At 39.6% G+C, this 23,945-nt stretch overlaps 1 protein-coding gene across 19 annotated transcripts in view; it reads left to right on the top strand.

Moving 5' to 3' along the window:
• RBFOX1 (RNA binding protein, fox-1 homolog (C. elegans) 1) overlaps positions 1-23,945 on the top strand; it is a 593,087-nt gene that overhangs the window by 382,142 nt on the left and 187,000 nt on the right. The window lies entirely within an intron of this gene.

A 23,945-nucleotide genomic window follows, 5' to 3' on the forward strand; every position in this document is an offset into this window, starting at 1 on the left:
TCAGCCAGTGAGCGGGAACCGGTCTGTATGTGGGATCCGAACCCTCGGCGGGAGCGCCGCCACGCTTCCCAAGCGGCGCACTATCCAGTGTGCCACCGGGCCGGCCCCAAAGAGATTCTTTATTGTGTTCTTGAGGACAGGCAGACTGTCTCAGGTCTTTGACTACTTAAGACTGTTTATCCTGGGAAAGCCAGAAAAACTCTCCAAGTTCCAGTTTTCTGAACTGGAATTTATCTTGTGGCAATTTTCATCTTGTCCTGTCTACCACACTGGGTTTTTGTAAAACAACATGGTTTCATGGCTGTTGAAAGGAATTTGGGGCACAACAGATCTGAAATCCAGTCCTTCTTTTCTGACTTCTGTCAACCTCAGTTTTCCTATCTGTAAATTGGGGCTAGTAATCCTAACCTTATACTGTTCAGAAGATTAAGAGAAATAATGCCTAGTCCATAGCAGGTGCTAAGCAAATGTTCATCTCATTTCCACAAATGAGAAAGTGAGTGTCATAGTCCTTTAGGAAAAATAACTGGGATAGAAATATTAGCTCTTTGTTCTCATTATCACCAGCTCTTTTTTTGTTTGTTTTTCTTTTTTTTCAACTCCTCTGCTATTTACTTCTTGAAAGCTGCAAGCTCTTTCCATCACTCCTTGTTTCAAGCACAGATCCATTTTCAGCTGTGGATTCCCTCCTGCCTGAAGGCCTTGGTGCCGCATGAGCAAGTTCAGTGGTTCAGCGCTGAGAGCTGTGTGTGGAACTGGAAACGCAGGCCACTTTCTGCTGCTGAGAAATCCTCTTCTCTCCGAGGGCACAGGCGTGCCTGCAAGGGGATGTGGGAAACCATTTGTGAGAAGTCGTAATTAATGATCTGCTGGGTCTTGGCACTTACCGAGGAAGCAGAAAGCTGCCGGGAATTGGAGCAGCCTCTTGGATAAAAGTTGTCCTCCTGGGCTGCTTCTCTCTGAAGGGAAATGGCAGATCCTGAGAGGTGGGGCAGGAGGAGACTCGGATGCCACTGTCTCTGCAGCTTTCAGGGATGTCGCCCACATGCTGAGCATGCAGATATCGGAGTCACGCGGGCAAAGAACCCTAGCTCTTGAGACAAAACATCCTGGGCTTGAATTCTAGCTCTGCCTCTTACTCTTCGGCATCTGGGCATGCTACTTTACTCTCTGAGCCTCAGTTTTGTCCATTTGTAAAATGGGAATAGTACCACATACTCTGCAAAGATGTTTGGATTAGAAATATAATAATATAAATGGAAATTAGTAGGAACGCAAAAGTGCTAGGGATAAAATATTAAACAAGGAAGACATAGCCCCCACCTAGAAAATGCTTATAGTTTTTTTAAAAAAATATTTTAGTTTTTTCATTGTACATGTTTATGGGGTGCAGTTTATTGTTTCAATACATGCATGTATGGTATGATGATCTAATCAGAACAGTTAGAATATCTATCACATAAACATTGATCATTTCTTTGTGATTACAACATTCCAGATCCTCTTTTCTGGCTATCTTAAAATATAAAATACAATATTGCTAGTTTTAGTCACCCTAGAGCTCAAGAACTTAATCTTCCTATCTAATTGTAACTTTGTACTGATGTACCAACCTTTCCCCACCCCAACCCCCCCACCCTTTTTCTGTCTCTGGTAATTACTATTCTTCTCTCTATTTCCTTTTCCTTTTTAATTTATTTTCTTAACTGACCCTTGATAATTATATATATTTATATAGTACAATATGATATTTGGGTACATTTATACTGTGTGCAATGATGACATCAAGGCATTTAATATATCCATCATCTCAAGCACTTGTCACCTCTTTGTGTTGGGAAGATTTGACATCCTTTAAACTAGCTATTCAAACTTACACAGCAATTTGTTGTTGACTGTAGTCTCCCTGTATTGCTATAGAACACTGGATCCCATTCTTTCTATCTCTCTATGATTTTGTGTCCACTTATCACCCCCTTCAGAGTGCTCAGTTTTGTGGTTAGTGAGCTTCTTACAGTTTTGTGGTTAATGTAAATCATATTATCTCCAGAACAGGTAGACTTGTGGATATCTCTGTAGATGTTTCTGTAGAATTTATGCACATGTCTCTATAAGTTATATTAGCTTATAGATTGCTGCTAAATTATCCAGATACATTTTTAGAATATAGATTGTTCTTCGGTGGAATAATTGAGATGCCTGTGCAGTGCGAGTTACTCTTCTTTGGTGAGTTTGTAAGAATCATCATACTTTAATTTGATCTTGCTGGCTGCCAGGCTGTTTTGCAAGTTAACTTACCCCTTAGATGACTAGAGGCTGTTAAATCCCTGAAGGAAATATTGCATATAACAACAACAACAACAACATTGTCTATTCAAAGTTATTTGGTATTCCTGTACCAACCTTATAAGACTGCTTTGAGAATTACATGAACTATTGCCCACAAATCAGTTGGTGCAATGTCTACACATAGCAAGAACTAGTCATGGTCATGACAGCAACAAGATCTCCTGCTTTATAGTAATAACATTACTATTTTGTTGCATCTACCCCATTGTGTCGAAGGGATGGTTACGTGATCTAATATATGCAGAACTCTTGGCATGGTGCCTGCACATTGCGTTGTAAGAGCTCAAAGAATGTCAGCTAAGATCATTGTCATTAATTCCACCTTTACACCAGCTCTGCAAAGTGCATTAGGTAAGGGTTATAGCCCCACCTTACAGGTGAGAAAAATGAGACTCAAAGAGGCTTGTCCAGTCCACACAGCCATAGTTGGCTGCAGGGCCAGCAGCAGCCTGAAGTTCTCCTTGTACCTCTTCAGCTCCTCAACGATTTCCCTCCAGTTCTTTTTCTTTTCCTTTAAATCAAGAATCAGCTACTAGCATTGCTTATCTCTTCCATTTGATTGCCTGGGATTTGTTTGGAGAAGTAGTCATTAAAGATAATGCCTAGCCTCCAGGGACACAAGTTCTGGATCTTCTTTCCTAGAGAACCCAGAAGGAAGATGATACTGTGATAGCCCCCTCTTGACAGGGAGAGGCTCCCCTGCTTGGAGTTAGAACCCACAGTCATGAAGGAATTTTCCTTCCTGGGAGTATTTGCTTATGTTCTTGGATGTACTGGTAAGCCCCTGCCTACCCACCTCTATGCAAATGAGTCCTCCCACAAGCTCAGGATGTTCTGTCCCCAAATCCTAAACACCATGCATGAGAAATGGGGTTGGCTGTTGCAGAAACTAGAACTGAGAGGGGGGACAGGTTTTGCCTGTGATGATTTCCTTGTAGACATTATCCTGGGTTGAAAAAGACGTTCACCTGGATATGAGATCTGATAATGTGCTTGTCACTGTAAGTTGGACTTCCCAAGTCATGAACCTGGGCCCCTCATCTTGGAACACAGTGAGAGAAAGGGGAAGCCACCCCTGTACTAAAAATTGCTAACCTCTTACTCGCCTTTCTTGAGTTAGAGGAACTGAGTGCCTCCAACTATAACAGGGCTGTGTTGTAATTCTAGAAGCAGTACACAGCATTTATTAATCATCTGCAATGTGTCTGCAGGAATAGACTTGTCAAACTATTTTGAGTCCCTTCTGGACACTGTGAGATACTTGAAGTAAAACGGGGCAGCGCTTAGGTTGTTGACTAAGAACATGGGCTTTAGAATCTGGCAGATCTGACATGGTATCCCAGCTCAATCTTACTGAACCTGTAGACTTGGACAAGTTATTTATCTTCTGCATTTCCCTCATTTGTAATAGAAGGGCAGTGGTGTATGTCTTGTGAAAATAAAAGCATATTAGCAAGTGCTTATTAGATAGAGTGTCTTGTACCTAATAAGCACTCAGGAAATGGTAGACACTGTGTTCTGTGTCATTAACATCCGGACCCTGCCTATGATGCCAACTTAGTTACCTACATGTGTACTTCCTGAGCGTGCAGGTTTGGGTTAAAGATGTAGGAAAGACCATGGTCTTATTGGAGTGACTGGTATTAGGATATTTGTTTATTGGCTTACAGGTTGGGAACTATCGATATTCTAAAAAAGGGTTTTCAGAGTTGAGTATAAGACAAACTACCCAGGAAAACAGGTAACTGGGGCCATATGGTTGTGTACTCAGAGTTAAGAGCCAGGAATGGGAGTAAATAAAATACTTTTCATTCTGTGAAATTCTACTTTAACTGGTTTGCAGTGGAGCCTGCTCATCAGTTATTTTTATAATCAAGTTACTATTTACATACAATAAAATTCACTCATTAGTGTACAGTTTGAATTTTGGTGATTGTATACAATTTTACCACCTCCACTTCAGTTCCTTCATCCTAAAAAGTTTTCTTATGCCCATTTTCAGTCTATCCTGCACCCACTCCTAACCTTTGCTTCCTGTGCCTGCCCTTGGGAATTTCATGTAAATGGAATCAGACTGCACACAGTCTTTTGTGTTTGACTCCTTAACTCAGTATACTGCTTTTGAGATTCATCCGTGATGTAGTGTGTTAACATTTTGTTCTTTTTCATCACTATGTCGTATTCCATGGTGGGCATATGCCACAATCTACTTATCCATTTACCAGTTAATGGACATTTATTTCCATTAATAATGGACATTTATTTCCATTAATAATGGACAGGGCTATCATGAATGCTACGGAATTTGAGTACATCTTTACGTGGATGCCTTTTCATTTTTCTTGGGTAAATCCTTCAAAGTGGAACTGCTGGGTAACATGGTAAGTGTAGGTTTAACATCAAAAGATACCGCTATAATGTTTTCCAAAGAGGCTGTACTATTTTACATTCCCACCAGCATTGTGGCATTGAGTATTTTTTTCAAACAGTTCCCAGGAGTCCCTATTATATCCATTGAGTATTGAGGCCCTCTGGACTCTGATTTTTCTAGTTTGATGGCCACGCTTGGATTCTCAGATATATAAGAGTATTGTTACTATCAGGATAGTGGAAAAGATATTTGTCCCAACCCATATGTTCAGAATTGCTCATGGCTATTGAGGAATGAGATACTGTCTGGATTTCTACAACAGAGTTGCATCTTTATGTCCTGCATAGCAAAATTTGTATGCAGGCTTAAGTTTCCTAGCATTAATCCATCTTTCTTTTTAATAATAGAGGGTATACCCTGGATATATAAAGAAAAGTTTGATTCACTCATGTAGGAAAGCGTTTCTACCCACTGTAGACATATTAGTTCATGCAAAGAACATGTATGTTCACGGAGCTGCATGTAATTTTGTATTACAGCTGTAATGACTATTTTTATCTATGCATGCATGTGCACACACAAAAGCACAGCCATGTGTGCAGTGTTTCCCTCACCATTTTTCAAGGCAGACTGTGCCGTGATTCTTTAATGTTTTGCCTGGCTACGCACTGTTGCTTGTATGTTTCTGCAAGACATTCTACCATCTTCTGCACTTTGCTGGTGCTTTCATTTTCTCCTTGCTGAATTACAAATGGATTAACATGCTTACTTAATAGGGTTCCCTTGGATCCAACTGGATGCATTAGCCTCCATGTGTATTTTTTTCTTTTTTAGATTTAAAACATGACAGGAAATGAGGTGAATGAACTGAGTATATGACCTTTGTCTTGGGGTGAAGCAGCTCTCGGCCCCAAAATGGGATGTCTCCACACCCCCAGACAAGGGCCACCACCTCGGGATTATAAGGAGAGGTTTTAAATAGAAGATAGCTCTATGTAAGCATGCGTCTAACTGATATCTACTTTCTTATCATGTAAAATATGTTGTTTTATATATACTATATATGAAGTATACATAAAATGTGCCCCAACTTTCCCATATCTGAATATTAAACCTCTTGGCTATCACCTGTGGCTCCCTCAAACAGTCTGGTTCTCAATGTATGGATACGTAATGGCAAGTATAAGCATGTACCAAATCTGGCCCACCACCTAGTTTTGTAAATAAAGTTTTATTGTCACACAGCCACACCCATTCATTTACATATTCTTCATGGATGCTTTCTAGTACAAGTGTGGAGTTGAGTTGTGGCATCAGAAATTTATGCCCCACAAAGTGGAAAGTGTTTCTTATCTGGCTCTTTTGAGAAAAAAATTGCTGATCCCTGCTCTGCAGTGTCACTTAATGTATTTGCAATTTCACTGGACTGGCTGTGTGTCACTGTGTGTCTCTTTTCTAAGCGGGCAGTTATGTTTGTCCAATTAATCTTGAGCCAGTCACTTACAGTCTCTGAGTTTCATGTCCACATCCATAACTTGGGCATGATAATAGCACCTCCCACATACAGTGGGTTAAGGATTTGGGGGGTGGGGAAAACAGTTGAAGCCCCTGGCATGCACAGTGTCCAGCTCACATAAGATGAGCTCATTGAATGGCTGCAGGGACTGATAGAAGGTGTCCATCATGTCCTGGGTGGTATCTCCTGCTATTACAGCACAAAGGCTAAGAAACAAGTCATTAAGCTGAGGCCTAGGAGGCCAGACAGAGATCCAGGTCTGTTACCAAGAGACACACCATGCAAGAGTCAAGGTCCCAACAACAAGGCCCTTGGCTATACTTTCAGTTTCATTTGCCCCATGTCTTTGTTCTGTATCCGTGCTGTCTGCAGTCATTTCAAACACACTCTCCCCTTCAATGCATTTGAACTTACAGTTCCCTGTGCCTGAAATTATTTTCCCCAAGATATCCACATGGCTCATGCCTTTCCTGACTACTTTATCTCAGCTAGCAGCGCCCAACACTCTGGCTCCATGCCTTGTCCTCATCATATTTATAGGTCATTGTATTTTATATCGATGTGTTTATGTGTCAGTTTCCTGTCTCCTATACTAAAGGGCACTCCCTATGCAGTTCAGCAATTTATCTTGTTATATGCCCAGCAAAGAGAACTTTGCCTGGCATGAAATAGGGGAATAATAAATATTGGTTGAATAAATGAATGTATGGATGAACATTCCCCAAAGTGAGAATTTCTTTCAGTGTTTCAGCATTCTCACTTGCCATCTCTCTCTCTCTCCCTTTCCATGCACAGAGACAAGAGCACACAAAAATCCGCTCTCACTCCCATTCACACACATGAAAACACACACCCAGGCCAAAGACTGCACACACACACACCCTTGTGCACACACATGCCCTCAGACCTCTCCACGCAGACACACTCTCCTGAGCAATCTGGACTCAGCTTATAAAAGGGCCTCCTCATCCACAACTCAGACAACCTAACAGACTCTTCAGTAAGATTCTGATAGCTTTATTGGAGAGGTCCTGGGCAAAAAAAAAAGCTGCAGCTTAATGAAGGCCATTTAACAGTCAATCTCAATTCCAAGAAAAAGCAGATCTTTATTACCAGCATCCAGTAATTTCTGTTTGGGAATTCCCACCCTTGGAATGGATTTTTTTTCCAGGCCTCTTTTCTAATTAACCCTGGAGCCTAGATTACAAGAAGCCGGCCTTGTGAATAGAGAAGGCACCTGGGCGGAAGTAAACACTGGAGGTGATGTTTAATTAAAGAGAAGCTGTTACAGGGAAGAGTCCTGAGCAGACTGTGGTTGGTGCTAATCCTCCTGCCTTGCTCCTGTGTCCCTGCGTGATTGTGATTGATGAGCTGGTCCCTCTCACGTCTTCATCTGCAGCATGTGCTAATACCCACAGGCAGAAGGGGCACCAGCTCTCAGCACATGCACTTAGCCTAATTTAGTTCTAGGCTGATGAAAAGGACAGCCTTTTTCTCTCTCCATCTTTTTCTCCTCATCCTTTCTCTGCTTTATTAGGTAGATAGGTAGATATATAGGTGATAGATATAAATACTGAAGATATGCAACTGTATACAGATATATATGGATCTTTATCTATCGGTTATTCTGTTATTCCGTCTACCTACCCACCTATGTATCTATGTATCTACCTTTATAAATCTTGCTGAGAATCTCAGAGTCTTTCTCCATGTCTATGTCTCTCTTTGTCTCTGTTTTCCTCACTCTGTCCAGATCTCTCTGTTAATCTGCCTGTGTCTATCTCTGTCTAACCATTTGTCCTTTTGTCTCTCATAGGGCTGCCCTATGAGGTATTAGGGAACCTCTAACTGAAATCTTTCTTTTTTATTTAGCAGTATTAATGTTTGAGTAATTTAGAAGCTATCTTTGCTAAGCATCTACTAAATGCCAGAATTGCCTAAAGTGACTTTCGACAATTAACAATTGTTTGTATAATAGCAAGCTTTTATTAATCTCTTAATATGTGCCAGGTCTTAATGCTAAGCACTTTATGTACCCAATCCCATTTAAACTTCAAAATAATTTTTCATAGTAGCTACTCTAACCGTTCCCATTTTGGAGATTAAAAACCTGAGGCTTAGAGAAAGAAGTATGCATATTTTCTTTAATGTATATTTTAGCACACTAAGACTTTATTTTCAGCTCTGAGTGATGCATATATATTGGTCCTAAAGGCAAAATGAATTGCCCAAGGTCAGAGAGTTTAAAGAGTAAAATGCTTGGGATCTTACTCCAGATGTATCTCCCTCCAAAATGCTCTTTTTAATGGAAGAGAAGGAAGATTGTGTCTCCTGTTGTTTCTCTGTTTTTCTCTCCCTTATAAATCTGTGTCCTGGTTGCATTTAGTGAACATCTTTGACACACAACCCAGGGGCCGGCTTCTGAATGCAGGAGGCTACAAAACTTTTGACAGTCTTCTGAGCCAAAATAAATTGGCAGAAATGTCTGATTTGACTTTTTCTCCTTCTTCAAGGCAGATGCTTTTCTCATTAGTGAGGAAAGAATGACACTCTGTCTCTAACAGCTCAGACGTTCATAATAGCCGTGTAGTTTCTGATCTTGGAACCGCTAGCTGTGACGGGCTCTATCCCTGGTGAGATTAGGTTTGCAGTCTCTATTGGAACTTGTAGTCACTCCCCAGAGCAGATTGGTCTATGATTCTGGTTTTACAGTGTGCAGTTTAAATTCTTTTAGCTAGCCATGGTGCCTTCTTAATTAGAGGGGTTGAGTTTGACGTGGAAGGAATCAATGAAGAACCTACACTCTCCATTTTTGTGTATCAATGGGGGAAAATTAAAATAGGTTGTACTATGACTTTTCAAGTCCAGTATGAACTTGGGTTAGTAAATTCTACTTTGGAGGAGGAACCATAAGCAGGAAAACAGGATGAAACTATGGTCTATACTAGTTGTAAGTCCACATTCAACTCTGGTTGAAGGTAGGTTTTTGATAGCCTTCGGTAAACCTGAAAATGTTCATGATCTATTAGGTTTGGTGAAACAAGCTTTTCCACATCTCAAATAAATAAATAGATTAATAAAAATAAATAAATAAGTAAAACAAACAAAAAACCATAATGAATATAATCAAATCCCACCTTCCTGCAGAAATAGCTACTCTTTTTATTCTTAGATTGTTTTTCTCTGACATCAGGGCATCTTTACCATCCTTAGAACTTGTAGTAATTTAGACCATTTCAGTACCTTATTTTCTTGTGGAGCCTAGAAACTAATACTGAAAATCTCTTGATTATCCCATACTTGGAAAAGTCTAAGAGCTGTCATTGGTCTAGAGATCCATCAACTGTGGATTCTGAAGAGACAAAGAAATGGCCCACACTTCTGAATTAAAATCATCAACCTTCTAATTGTGCTAAGATACTCGAATCATGAAATTCGTTTTGTAACCAGTTCCTGAACCACCCACCTACCCATCTCTGCTTGTTTGGTAATATCCTGCCCCTTTTCTTAGGTTCTTATCTATGCCAGCACTCCCTATCTGTGACCTCCGGTTGTCTCTAAATCCTTCACTTCTGCCTGCTACAACTTGTCATCTTGTTCTTGGTCTTGATTTGATTTGATGTCCTAATAAGGGACTCTTCTTGGGTTTTCTTTAAAATCAGTTTGCTCAAGGAATGTGCAGCCATTGTAAGCAGATGCCACACCTGAGGGTTCAGTCAGACACACTGAACATCAGCCAGACTGGTGGTGTGGTCCCGGTGATTTTCAGAATTCCTTTGAGAGATCACATCACTCTTCCCTCCAGATCTGGAGTCAAGGCAAGATTTTGAATGCTCTCTCTCTCTTTATCTCTCTGAGTTCTTTGCTTTATGTAATATTAACATGACTCTATTGGTCTCTTTATTTTTAACAGGTAAAGTAACACTTGTGGTCTGTGGTCCACTAAGGCCTTGTTCTGTTCCATCCCCAAAGTGACACAACCTAATAGGCCTTTTATCCAAAGTGTTTATGTTCATTCATTTTTGAAATAAAAAATTGAATATCATTGTTGCCTTCTTAACATAAATTTCAGAAAGAATTTGAATTTCAGTAATTCACAGCTTTTCTGGACAATCTTCCACATCTGGTTAATTTTCATTACACAACTCCTGTGTGTCTCGTCTTTGTCTGAAGATGGATACGTGCAGTCTATGTCACTGTTGTCTAGTCTAAGAAAACTTTACCTGGTTCACCTCTTTTAGTTTCCCAGCATTTGAACCCTGTGTTCAATGCTTGTATATTATGGAATCAGCTCAATTTTCAGCATCAAACTTACCATGCCAAAAGGTGGAAAAAAGCTGTCCAATAAATTAATCATGTAGCATGATTTTGTCTGAATTCTGCATTTGACATTCTCAACATGATATAAGGGGGTATTAAACTCAGTTCCTTAAGATTTATTCACCAATCAGAACACTGTAAAATTTCAAGTAAAAGAAAAGTAATTAACAGAGAGGAAGGACTAAGCAAGTCTTTGTGTTTCTGTCCTTGGTGCTGAATCCTTGGATCAACTTTCCTGCCTTAGTAAATGTAATGATTTGATTGTACTTAAATGACTATGTGACAAGGGATCAGACATTTCTCGATAGTCATCTACTAATATCGTTTCCTAGGACTGTAGATGCTATTGGTGACATAATACAAACTGACTGTCACTACCACTGCCCTGTCCCATATGACAGCCACTAGCCACATGTGGCTATTTACATTGTTTTAAAATAAATAAAATTAAAATTCAGTTCCCCAGTCACGCCGCCTGCCTTTCAGGTGCTCAATAGACACAAGTGCCTAGTGTTTACTGTATTAGCACAGATATCAAATATTTCTATTATCTCAGAAGTTTCTATTAGACAGTGTTTTCCTAGAATACCATAATTGCAGTAGACTCTGTAATGCCCCCAAATATACCCACATCTTATTTGTTGAAATCTGTGAGCATTACTTTACATGGCAAGAGAGACTTTACAGATGGCCCAATAGAATCACAACAGTCCTTAGAAGAGGGAGGCAGAAGCGTCACAGTCAGAGTTAGGGCAATGCAATGACAGAAGCAGAGACTGGCATGATGCATTTTGAGGTTGGAGAAAGAGACCACAAGGCCAGGACGATTCAGGCAGCCACTAGAAGCTGAAAAAAGGCAAGGAAACATGAACCCCTCAGAGCCTCCAGAACCTGACTCAATTCAATGAAACTGATTTTGGATTTCTGGCCTCCAGAACTGTAAGAGAATAAATTTGTGCTTCATAAGCCACCAGTTGTGTGATAATTTGTTACAACAACAATAGGAAACTGACAGAATCATCAAGATCATCATTGTCATCATTTCACTCATTCTTACTTTTGATTTGGTTTCTTGTTAGTTTGCCTTCTCTTCAAATAGAGTCAAAACAATTCCTTAGATATTTGAAGAATAAAGCTCATAAGCAATGACACTTTTTTTTCATTTGAGATATTCATTGGCTCATGAATGATTTCTTCTCTGAGAGTGGGTAACTGAGGCATAAATAGTATGTCATGAGTTAGCAGTGTCAATGAGGGAGGGGAGACTGTGACACATCAGGTGAGAAGAGGTCATCCACACAAGCTTGCTTTCTGATTTATTGGACTGGGGTGGTCGTCCATTGCAATACTAGTTTTGAGCACTGTGTCCAGGTGAGACTGGCATTGCTGAAGACACAGATGAACATCCCATTAAGTACTTTTAGGGAACCAGAACCAAAGTTCAGTCCAAGACTCTGAAGGCACAGTTCAGGGAGAGCTTTTCTTCCCTTCCTACCACTGGGGGCTAGTTTGTTACTTTCCAAGCCCACTGCACAGCTGTGGGTGTGATGAGTCAAACTTATTCTCTGCTCCTTCAACCTGCTCCTTTCCTCTCAGGCTGAGTTTGGATAGATTAATTTTTTCTGGAAAGTTCTCCTCTACCCACTGTACACTGTCACCCAACTCGTTCCTCTTAAAAAAATAACAATAATATTAGCACAGATATCATGATTATTATAACAAATATATAGTGAATGCTTATTTTGTTAAGCACAGTGACAGGGAATTTATATGCACTACCTAACATTTTACAAATAGCCCTATAAAAGGTATGCTATTAGAATCTCCATTATAACAGAGAGAAGCAAAACCACAATGAGCTACTTCCTCAAGGTCATACACCTAGTAAGAGGAAAAGCCAGAATCTGAACAGCAGGTCTTCTGACTGTAAAAATGACTTGCATTCCAGAACTCAGCAGAAGGTTCCATTTCCCAGACTCTGAGCTCCTTGATGTCAGGAACTGTGTTATCTTCTTTTATGTTTTCTCCCTTGTCCCCTCAAAGAACCTAGATCTTTTTATGGAAAACCAACAGAATCTCATTGAAATTGCTCATTCAAATTTATTTTTGAATCCTCTAGATTCTTAATAAGGGCTGCCATACATAGGAGAGGCCAAAAAAGACAACATCCCAGAGAAATCCCGTAGAACATGGTGTAGTGGGAAGTCATCAGGCTGGGTTTATATTCTTATTAGCAGTGTGTCAGTGAACAAGTCATTACCTCTCTTCTGAGACTCAGTATTCTCAGCTTTTAAATGGAGATAGTAATATCTAACTAGAGTCCTTGTGAGGATTTAGTAAGAGATTGGGTGTAAGTCACATAGGGTATATAAAGGGCTTCATCTGTGGTCATCATCACCACCATCATCATCAATATTATTTCTCTACATCCCAGAGAGTGGATTCAAGTACTTATCCATATTTAATATTCATAGTAGGTTTTGGTTTCTGTGAATGTATATCTAATCCAACAGAGCAACTTTTAATAAAGGTTTTTGGTTTTATTTTTAAATTTGACCACTTTAGTGTTCTCATAGGAAAGATTACAGAATACAAAATCATTTTCCTTATTTCATGTAATTGCTCCAAGTTGCATCTTCTCTTAGGGGAAAAAAAGTCACTAGAATCCTTTTGGAATAAAAATTTTAAAATATTTATTCTGCATTAGACACGGTAGAGGTTGAAAAAGTTAAGCTTAATGCCATCGATACTCTTGTTGACGCAAACAAATCCTATTGAGAGGAAGTCTCTGATTCCACCTGTCCTTCCTTCTCCATCTACGCCCTGCCTGGTCACTTCTCTCACAGATGAGTACAGTGATTTTTGCTGTTCCCTCCATGTCTCCACCCTTTCCTGTCTCCAATCCATCAGCCACTTCGGGGCCAGAGTGGTCTTTCTAAAACTCAAATCTGACCGTGCCATTCTTGTTCCTGGAACTCCTCAGTGGCCTGCCATTACTTAGAGGATCAAGTTCAAACTACTTTTTGTGACATTTCCTGTTTCTCTTCATATGCCTTGACCTTATTTTCTAACTCCAATTCCTGCTAAATCCCCATCACACATATACTGCAGCCATATAATCCTGTTCTCTGTGTTCTTTTATGCCCTGATGCTCCTGCACATGCTTTTCCTTTCCTGTGGATTTCCTCCTAACTCACTCCAAGTTCTCCTTAAGATTCATCTCCATCATTAAATCCTTCAAGAAGCATTTGATAGTTCCCTTCTCTGAATGGGAAGCCTTCCTCTCTGTCTCTATAATAATTTGTGCTTAGAAAATCCATGACATTTTCTTTGATCAATGATTTTCCTGTATTTCTTCTCTTTATCCAGATTTTAATCTTCATTTTAGTAGGGACTGTTTTCTCATCTCTGAATGTATTTTATATTGATGCAAAAGTAAATGTTTATTCTGAAGCTACCAGGGGCCAGGCACAGTAGATAAAAGTATCCCTAGTACATCTCTCAGTGCCTAAAACATAGAGAAGACATGCAATTTAAGTGAATGAATGGATGGATAAAAGAATGCACAACATCTTACCATGTGTCTGTGAGACTTAAAAAATAACTAGTTTATTTATGACCAAATCTGATGGATAACCTTGCAGAAGAATATCTACCTCAGAATGTCTGCTGATGCCTTAAGCATCCTGCATACTGGAGCATGATTAAGGGCTCTTCTCTGACCTCACACACAGCAAATGTCTTAGCTCTGTAGGCTATTTGTAGAGAGTTTGTTTCATCTTTGCAAAAATCTGCCCAGTATAAATATTAGTCAGTTGATTTCACACAGAGTTAAAACAAGCTTTTAAATGCTTTTTACCTTTCCTGTCCTCAAACAGGTACTTTAGGCAGATTCTCAGAGCTTTGGGAGCTTTGTAAGATTTGGTAAAGTGAAAGTTATGTTCTGTTCAGAAGAGGCCTTCTGTGAAGGCTATCTCAGGGTTGATGCTACAAATGTACAGAAAGGGTCAAATAAAATGAAGAATTTTAAGATGATAAAGGTGGGATGGGAAGGTTGTACAAGAATCAAGCTTCCTTGTTTTGCATGCATGTCCATGTGACCATTTCTAAAGATGTCCCCCTTTGGTGCCAAGATGGTAGTTTGGTATTGTCAAGGAGCAGGGGCTTCAAACTTGAATAGTCTTTGTTCGATCCCAACTCTGCTAATCAGCTATGCAGTGGTAAACACGAATCAAACCCAGGCTCTGTGAGACTGAAACCAATGCATATAACTAGCACCATCCAACTAAAATATCATGTGGACCACAGATAGGAGCTACATTGGTATTTTTTCAAAATTTTCTGGTAGCCACATTAAGCAAAGTAAAAGGACACAGGTGAATTTAATTTCAATATTTTGTTCAATATATCCCAATATATAACTAAAACTACATTATTTATACCACTATATCCAAAGTAATTGAAATAAAACTATTAAAGATATATTTTGCATTCTTTTCCTTGCACTGTGTCTCTGAAATCCTGTGTACAGTTTACACTTAAAGCACACCTCATTTCAAACCTATCACATTTCAACTGCTCAGTGACCACACACGACTAGTGGCTACCAGATTAGGACAGCTGAGTGAAACAAGAATGCTTGAGCAGATCTCACAAGTTCTTAAACTGCTCCAATGAGATTAAAATATCTGCTTCACAGAGGGCAAATGAAATCACATGAAAATTGTCGTGTGCTCCAACTCTTTTATCTTAAATGTAAACAACAGAAGAAGAGGACAAGATGTTACAGCATCATTAGCTGGCTTGCTTGGTGGTTGTGTTTCTATCAGTGGACCTCAAACTCCATGAAGCAGGGAGTGACTTTGCTCAGCTCTATGTCTCCAGTGACCAGTTCATATTACGTAGATCAGCTTTCTAGTGTAACCATAACAAAGAACTACAAACTGGGTGGCTTCAGCCACAGAAATGTATTGACTCACAGTTCTGGAGACCAGAAGTCTGAGATCAAGGTGCAAGCAGGGATGGGTCCTTCTGAGGACTGTGAGGGAGAATCTGTCCCATGCCTCTCTCCTAGCTTCTGATGGTTTTCTAGCAATCTTTGGCAACTCTTGGCTTGTAGAAGCATTACCCCAACCTCTTCCTTCATCTTCACATGGACTTTTGCCTGTGCACATATCTATGTCTATTTCCCCTTTTTATAAGACATAGTGATATCAGATTAGAGGCCCATATTGCTTCCTACTTAGGTATGACCTCGCCTTAACTAATTACATCTGCAACGACCCTGTTCCCAAATGAAGTCACATTCTGAGATACTAGGGGCTAGAACTTGAACATTTGAATTTGAGGGTGTAACAATTCAACCTGTAATAGTAGGTGTTCAGTAAATTTAAGTCAGACACATGAACAAATAATAATTGAATATAAAGAGAGTCTTTTAGCTACATTGAGTGGGTTCCAAAAATATTCAGTTCTTCTGAAGAAAACAGTCATGGTTAAAAATCAAATAAGGAAAACCAGTTAATGAAGGGGATGAACACTGCCGATAGGCAGTTACACTCTGCAAATCACATGCAACACAATCACATCTGAAAACATATAAAGGCTGTTCTTTGATGGGCTTTTGAAGTAAACATATTTAACTTCCCTCAGCCTCAGTTTTCTTAGCGGTAGCTGCCTTAGAGTTGTTCAGACAAATTAACTGGAATGTCTTAAGTTGCACACAATTATTTGGCCAGACTTCGACACCACTAGCATCTGAATAAAATTGCTCACTGCTATGCCAGCTTTCCTCTTACCTACCCATAAGGCAAACATTTCCCATATGTCCAAAAACCTATTGTTTTCCTTGGATCCACTTTGACGTTTTATACAAAACCTCTTCTTCCTTAAGTCAATCTGATCCTGCTCTACCCCAAACTGTGCCACCCACTCAGCTCAGCTTTCCATCGGGCAGGTTACCTTAAAAGACTCCACATCCTTGCTACAGAAAAATAATATTTATGCTGATCAAACATATGTAAAGGATGTGAGATTCTCCAGTCTTGAGTGGTACATTGGCTGATGTATGGGCTTAGAGACCCTCGTGTTGGGATAGAGACAGTTACTGAACTTGGCTCTTCTCTTGGAAAGATGGAGCTCTTTAATTTCCATCCCTCTAAACATCCTTTTTCTAAAAAGTAAGAACATCAGTATTGGTGTGCTTATGCTTGGGTGGATTGTAGTGAATTTATAAGGGCAATGAAGATTTATTTCTCCTATGTTCTGATGAGAGGTCCAGGCACTTTGTGTTTCAATTGTCATAATGTCCGTTTTCTGTGTTTTTTTTTTTTTCTCTGTTGTTGTTGTTTTTATTCTCCATGTAAAAGTTTATGAGATAGGAATTCAGGGAACTCAGAAATGCATCATGCAACTAGGCTAGACTTTTGATATAGCTAGACTTGTTGGGTCATATGAACGGAAAACCTAGGAAACCGTTTGATGCAATGGAAATATATCTTGTGTTCAAATCAAATCCCAGCTAGAACATTTATGACTGTCTGAACTTGGGCATGCCACCGAGTTACCTGGGTCTCAGCTTCCTCATCTGTTGTGTGGACATGCATGATCTCCATTCTGCCTATCTTCCAATAATGCATGTGAGGCTCAAATAGATACTGTGTAAATATTTTGAGTAAGCTTTATATCCTATCCTTGGCTGAGCTACTGTGATGATGGTGATTGAGAAGATAATGATCCTCTGTCCTGTTGACTTACTGACCTTCTGTTTCCTCTGTTTATTTCTTCTGTCTCAAGCATTGAATTGCTTCAGGTGGAAAGGTAATGGTAATGCCATGGGTGTTGTTTAAATTATCATCTTCTTCTCTCTTCTTACATTTCCTCTTTCTTCCCTTAACTAGCTTCATCCTTGTATGTTCCATTTACTTGTTGATTTAACTAAAATGTGTTGATCATACACTCTGTGTGTGCCATTCTGTTAGTGCTGGGCATATGGTGCTCTTTAAGACAGACCTGGGTCTCTGCCCTCGTGAGCCTTACAATCCAGTAGTCGCCAGGTCTCTAGCTCATGCCTACAATTTTTAGGTTCCTGTGGTTCCAAAAATATCCTCCTTGCTTTTTTTTTTACTTTTACTTTTTTCCCCTCATTGATTCTGCCGCTCTGGATATGAGATATTTCCTCCTACTTTAACATTATTGTAGCTTTCCCACATATCTCACCACCCAGCTATATCTCTCCACCCATCTCTTTCTTACTTGCCCTTCAACTCTCAGCTTAGAAATCAGTTCTTCTGGAAAACCTTTCTTGATAAGCCTTGTAGTTCTTTATATTTCTCTTCTCAAGGAACATATACCATTGCACTGTAAATCCTTGGACTATCCTATGACTCCTGCCAGCCTGTAGCTACTATGGAGGCACCTGGTCTATGTCTATCTTGTTCACCACTGTAGTCCCCCAAAACTGGTACAGTATCTTTCATCCAGAAGATGCTCAACACTTAACTGCTGAAACAATTGCCTGAATATCATGTTCTTGCCTCTTTGAATAGTTCATTGCTCTTGCTTTCTGGCACTCTCTTCTAATTTCATTTCTTCCAAGTCCAGCCATAATTCATTTTATGACAACCTTTCTTTTTGAGCTGGCAAACTATTAGAGGCTAAAACTTATGCAACACACAATGATAGACAAGGTCATATTTTATCATCTTTGCCTGTTGCAGTAACCAGATTAGACATCCTTCTACAAGGGAGGTGAATACAGGCCAACTGATATTTATCATGTCAAACACTTATTACAAAATCTGGAGGAAAAAGAGGGGAACATTAAAGATGTGTCGATGCATGAGACAAATATTTGCCCTTAAGAAGCTTACAATCTGAGTTTCGTGTGAGGAAATTGGATAATTAAAAATACACTCAAATGTTTGGTTTTGTAAGTTCATTATGAACCATGTGGTGGTGGTAGGTGTTGCTTTTTAAGTAACTGTATCTTGTTTCCTCAAAGTCATGGGGTTGTTTAGGCTGTGTTTAGATATCTAGCTTTGGGAAGGAGCTGAATAATAATAATAAGGAATGTAGAGTACTGGTAGTGGGGCATAAACTTTCCTGATAGAAAAAATTGAAATGTGGTATGAGAAAAGATGATTCTGAATGGATACATGTACAAGGCAATGGTGTCTACTTCTTCACTGATTTGTATCAAGAATGTTTACCTATCACTTTGCTAGAACATTTCGTTATCTGAAACAATACCTCAATGGGAAGAGCATGTGATTCTCTTTTTAGCAGTATGACTTAATGCTCCCAATTTTTCAAATCTAGTGACAGACCTTTGGTGACATTCTTAGTGTGATGCTTTAGTCAGCAACATGCACAGTGCACTGCTATCCCTCTAGGCTACTTGGTTCTCTGTGTGTGTGTGGTGACCTTCTCTCTTATAAAGAAAGTTGTATCACACCAAACCTATCAATTTTCCACTTTAGAAGCAGACAGAGAATCCTCTGGATGGCTGTGATGGAATAGGTAACACAACAATATTATCCCAAATCATATCTGCAGGGTAACTGTAAGCAAGCTCTTTAAGGGGACAGAATTCATCCTTTTTCTTTTGTGGATTTGGCTAAAGGTAGCAGTATTAGCAACGGTGCAAGCCATTTAAATTCATCTTAAATATGAATTTGACATTGATGTTACCCTGGTGGTGGTAGTAAGAATGTTTCCTCTCCCTTTCTTTAGAAAAAAGTGGGCTGGTGAAAGGAGATGAATTGTGAAAGTCTGTTCACAACTGAAGTTTACTCCATACTCAGGAGGTGAAGAATCCTTACTGAATTATAATTTAAAATGCATTTGTCTGTTCCTTGCCTTATGAAAACAGTTTTTGCCAATGTTTATTTGCATGGTTTGATTTTCTGCTTATCTACCCGTCTGTCTGCATGACTATATTTGTGACAATGGTGGGCAGCTCCAGCTGTCATCAGGGATAGGTGGCAATGGTGACAATGCGATATACTGATAACAAAATCCTCACAACGGCTGACCCTTCAGTGTCCTGACTCTCCTTGTGTTTATGGCAATGCCCAGTGGTGGTCATATAATTTCAATTTTCTGGTTTTGACAGTACATTATAGTCATGCAAGAGGTGACCACTGGGGACAATGGATGAAGAGTACATAAGACCTACCTTCACATTTTTTGAAATGTTCTGTGAATCTATAATTCTTTGAAAATTAAAAATTAAAAATAAGATTAGGCTCTGGGGTCAGAAATGTATTGATACAAACTTTACCACGCAACCTTGGGGTGGGCTCAGGGAATTTGCTTAGCCTCTCAAAGCCTCTCTTCTATAAAATGAAGATAAAGTTTGTGGCTACTTCATGGAGCTGTAGGTTGTGTTGAGGGAGTTGCATTTACAGAACATTTAGGGCAGAGGCAAGCACATGTGGGAGCCCTTCTAATGCATTATTGTTATTATCAGTAATGTCATCAGTAACATCATCATCATCATCATTAACATTATTAACCTACCTAGTTTGGGGGATGGCAGGAATAAGGTCCCATGCCTTTTTGGTAAACTCTACCTTTGCCCATAATACTTCAGGGATTTCTCAAAATTTCTCAAAAATATTTTGTGGATGAATTTTCCCACCATCACTCTTACAAATATCACCTCTCATCTGAGGCCATAAAGAGATCAATTATAGATAATGAGAAGGACCTCAGTTTTGGAGAAAGACCTGGATTCAAGGTCTGGATCTGCACTCACGAGCTTTAAGACCTTTTGATTCCTTATCGGTGAAGAGGGAGTTCTAAAAGTAAGCTTACTGAACTCGTATAGCTCCTGTGGAGATGATGTTAGATAATGTATATAAAGTGACTAACATTGCCTGATACATAGAAGGTACTCAATGAATAACAACTGCTCTGGCTGTTACGTTGTATTGATAACAGACAATAACAAGGCATTTGCAGCTAGTTCATCACATAGACAGGTGTAGTTCTATGCGGCATGGCTTTCCAACAAGAAACCATTCAGTATTCTCATGGGAGCACTTTTTTCAACAATGCAGAGAAACAGTGCATGGTTTTGACCTTGTTCTCAGTGTCCTGAAATGCTGATTGAGTTGGAGAATGTCTCAGTGATAGTAGGGATAAAGGGACTAGCTTGAGATTCATTTTTCATCCAACAAAACATTTTGACTGCTTCTGTGTACATGTGCACATGTTTGCATCAGACACTGAGATGCTTGTGGCAACAGTGATGAAAAACACATCAGAGGAGGTTCCTGTACTCATGGAGTTTACACTCTAGTTGGAGACAGACATCAAAATGTACATATAATGTTGAACTTTGACATGGGTCTTAAAGGACAAGGCAGGGTCCTCTGAGACCCTGAAGCAAAGGTGGGCTTGTTGAGAAAACCCATCTCTTAAGTTACTGATGCTGTTGGCTGTTAACTTCACGTGCTCCTGAGGCTGCTAATTTTTTATGAGACAAGTGCATTTATTTCCCTTTGGAAATATCACCTCAGAAGCAACCGTATCCAGGTCCCTGATTTGTACAAAGTGTCATAAATATTTGATTGTCACGAACTTTTAAGGAGTTGAGAAAAACAACCTCTACATTGCCTTCTGTAACTCCAAATGGAAAATCAGGATGGAACATTTTGCAAACATGACTCCTCATTGTTGCAAAGCCTGCCGCCCACCCAGTTGGTGCGTGTTTCTGGGGCTGGTGTTTGTCAGCTGTGGCACGATGGCTTCCATCTTTTCTCTCTTTGCTTCCCTGTCAAGGCCAGGCAAGTGCAGTAACACAGATTGCTTTCACTAGAATCTGTGACATGGATTCTTGTTATCTTTGTTATTTGTTTGTTTGTTTTTTTGAATTATGGCCTCAGGATAACTACAGAGTCCTTTGTTCAAGAGATGCTGTTCTGTAAGCTGGCATGGTTAAGGGATCTCAGGTTTGTGTGTTTACCTAAATGAGGTCCTATTTTAATTTATCTCCAACTATTTAAGAATATAGAACCTAGGAGTGTGACAGATTTGGGTAATTACTACTTATTAGTTGTGTTAATATAAGCAAGGAACTCCATTTCCTTTGAAAAAGAGAATAACTGTATGTACCGTATCAGTAGGCAATGCTGCTTTGTTGAATTTTGTATCCTCAGTGCTTAAAACAATGATTAGTATACAGTTGGTGCTCAAGAAAAGGTTTCTCACCATCATCATCGCCATCACCATCATTATCATCAACACCATCTCCATTTTTATCTCAGTATGGCATCAGTAACAGGAATTCTTCGACAAGACCAGATCAGGTTAAAATTCTGGTACTCCCGCTTACTAATGTACCGGTTCCCATATGTGAGGGCACTTCACAAACTTCGTGGAAAGATTCACGTTATCTTTCAGTTCTATTTTTCTGTGAACTTTTTCAAGCACCCTTGTATTGGGAAATATTTTTTCACTTGTTTAAGCACCTCACTTTTCTTATCTGTGAAAGAGACCATCATGTCTACCTCATGGAGGCAACTGTGAGTGTTAATTGCCAGACATAACAAGAGGTGAGAGTCCAACGCACCTTACCTCTCCCTGCATTCTCCAGAGGAGAATTTCCCTGGACTTCATGGGGGACCAATTTTATGCCCACAATGAGACATGAGGGCTTATAGAACTTTCTAGATTATAAAACACGTTCCTGCCGATTTTCTCCCTACAGCATCATAAGAGTGTCACTGGGAAAAAGAGTACGTATCAGTATTTATATTTTATAAATAAGGAAACAGAGGCACATGAAAGTTAAATGACTTGCCAATAATTCCATCATTATGCTCCTGATTTCTCATGATTAGACTCTGACTCTATAGTCACAGTATTAAAAGATTAGCTGGTAACAAACCAGAAATTCCTTAATATAGTGTTTTTTCTTTTCTTTATTTTTACTGCAATCCATGAAAGATTTTACACTGCAACCCAATTCACCTAAGTAAAGCCTTCAGGAAATAATACTAACTGTTGTATTCTTTTCCCAAGTAATATAGTTTATTTCACTTAAAGGATTTTGGTGTGATGACACTTGAGGCACATTTTGACAGTTCTCATGTCTGGATCCCACCCTCAGAGATTCTGAGCAGTAGATCTGGGGTACAGCCCTGGCATCTGATTTTTTATAAAACAATACCCAAGTAACTCACCCCGCTGATTAAGAACCAATGTCCTATTGAATCTCTCTGATTGTTTGCACCCAAAACTCTTTTCTATATTTAGGTTGTTTGTTAGTGAGTATTTTTTCTATCATTCCCTAGAATGTTAGCACTTTCACCAAGAAACTTGTTTGTTTTGGTCTCTTTCCCAAGTTGAAGCAGTTTGGCTTTTCAGTAATCACTGAGGACAAGGAGATTATGACTCATGAGAATGTTTGCTGTCCCCACATAGTGAGCTGGAGTCTTGCAAGGAAGGACCTCTGATCCTCTGTGGTTATGCAGTTTAGAGAGGGAAGCTGGCACATCTCCTTAAGGAACCTGAAAGGACTGCTTGTTTCAACCCTGACTACCTGCTGCATTGGAGATATCCCCAGGGTGTGATTGCAAGTAGAAATGTAAGCATGGCACAAATACTGTTTACCCAGATTTTCTCTCCACCCTTGGAGAGATGGGAATTAAAAAAAAAAAAAAAAAAAAAAAAACCCAGGGGCTACCTGAACTGGTACCTGCAGGAAAACCATCAGGAAGGTTGAATTCTTCCAGGCAGCCTCTTCTGCCTTCCCCTCCTCCTCTGTTAAACAATTTAATTACAAGTTTAATCACCTCAGATAACCCATCCGTTCCCTCCAGTCTTGCAAGATCTCTCTTCTCCTAGCAAGGAGTCTCAGAGATAAGCAGCTGTCTATGGCCAGGGTGGATTGGACTCTTAAAACCTCTCCCTCAATGAGTGGCAAGAAACACATGACCAAATAAAAACTGAAATTGTTTTGACAGTTCACTCTGGTTGTTGTAGTTTTAATAATAAAGGAAGAACAAAGTATTGACAGCTTTAAATAAAGAGGCTGCATTTGGCTCTGAGGTGGGGTTTCACTGGGGAATTTTTTGTACAAGGTTTTATTTTTGCTCATTGGGAGAGAAAAAACAGTAAGCAAGGAAGAGGGAAAAGTTTTTTAAAAGGAGAAAGCAAGACCCCTATACTTTTCCTTCATAGCGTTGATCACCATTGGGATTTAGCGGTCATCTGTGGGTTTCTTTCTTGAACTCCTGCTGCCGTGCTGAACTAGAAGATCTATAGGGAAGGGTCAGGCTGGGATTTCTTTTGCTATTTCACTGAATGTGAATGAATGAATTCATTTATACAATGCCTACTATAAGCCAGGCCTCTTGTGTGTTTCCTTTCCTGTAATTT

This window comes from Galeopterus variegatus, unplaced genomic scaffold (genome assembly GCF_000696425.1).
Source record: "Galeopterus variegatus unplaced genomic scaffold, G_variegatus-3.0.2 Scaffold238, whole genome shotgun sequence".
In the NCBI taxonomy this organism is placed as follows: Eukaryota; Metazoa; Chordata; class Mammalia; order Dermoptera; family Cynocephalidae; genus Galeopterus; species Galeopterus variegatus.